Genomic DNA, 1,287 nt, shown 5'->3' on the forward strand with positions numbered 1-1,287 from the left:
AGAGAGAGAGAGAGAGAGAGAGAGAGAGAGAGAGACAGAGAGACAGAGAGACAGAGAGACAGAGAGACAGAAAGAGAAAGATAGATAGAGAAAAAGATAGTTTTTTTTCTTCACATTATTGGTATTTTGTCTTAAGAAGTAGTTTGCGGACTGCTTCAAGAAAGCGCGTTCAATTTTTTTTTCATACATGATGCAAGTATCACCCCCAAAAAGGGAAAACAAATTTTAAAAAATTCTTCTTAATTTTTAGGGGTAGATCTACAATTTATTCAAAGAATTTTCTTTTTCAGAAATGATACAAGTATCACCAAAAAAAATTATTTTTTTTAAAGAAAAAAAAATGTATAAAATTTTTTAAAAAGTAGTCATAATTTTTGGGGGTAAAATTTCTTGAAAGACACACAATCATTTCTGTGAACATTATGAAAGTAATTGAATTCGTTTGACAAAAAATCGGGAAAATAATGTGTAGTAACAATCGTTTCCGACTATATACCAGGTTCATTGACTTAATAACTTTTACTTTTAGTCCTATTGTATTGTATGCGTTTTTATGGCTTTATTCTTGAAGGAAGGAATGGAAGTGTAGCTTCTTAGGTCATGAGATTGTTAAGAATGAATTTCATGGAAGGAAAAGAAACCGAAGTTGGGGTTGCTTACTAATTGCAACAATTATGAAGAGGCCCCATGCAGTTTCTAGTACACTGGAATAGTTAACCTTATCCGTACGTCGTTTTTACTGTCGTATCCATACGACGTGAGGAACTCTGTGTTACCACTTTCCAAAGAGGAAATTTACTCGTTATTCCGATCCTTACGCTTTACATAACAGTCTGTCAAAAAGATTTTTTGAGAAATATTGAAAGTTTCGAAGATCTAGATCTATAACAGTCTGTCAAAATGATTTTTTGAGAAATATTGAAAGTTTCGAAGAGATCTTGGCACTAGATCTAGAAGTATTCTAAAATGTGAAGAATACAACCCCAAGGGTACAAAATGACACCAGGATGTACGAATAGGGTAAACATGAGACTCCCTGCAGTTTCTAGTACACTAGAATAGTTACTAGACATACCAAGACCTTGACCATTTTTCTCTCACTAGAAAACAGATGACATGGAGGAGAGCGGAACGAGCGGAAATGGAAAAGGCGGGGACATCTTGGAAACAGCTAGAAAAGGATGTACAGGACAAGCTTCACTGGAGAAATGTTGTTAATGGCCTATGCTCCACTGGGAGTTAAAAAGGGCAAGAGAGAGAGAGAGAGAGAGAGAGAGAGAGAGAGAG

This window comes from Aplysia californica, unplaced genomic scaffold, assembly GCF_000002075.1.
Source record: "Aplysia californica isolate F4 #8 unplaced genomic scaffold, AplCal3.0 scaffold00133, whole genome shotgun sequence".
Classification (NCBI taxonomy): Eukaryota; Metazoa; Mollusca; class Gastropoda; order Aplysiida; family Aplysiidae; genus Aplysia; species Aplysia californica.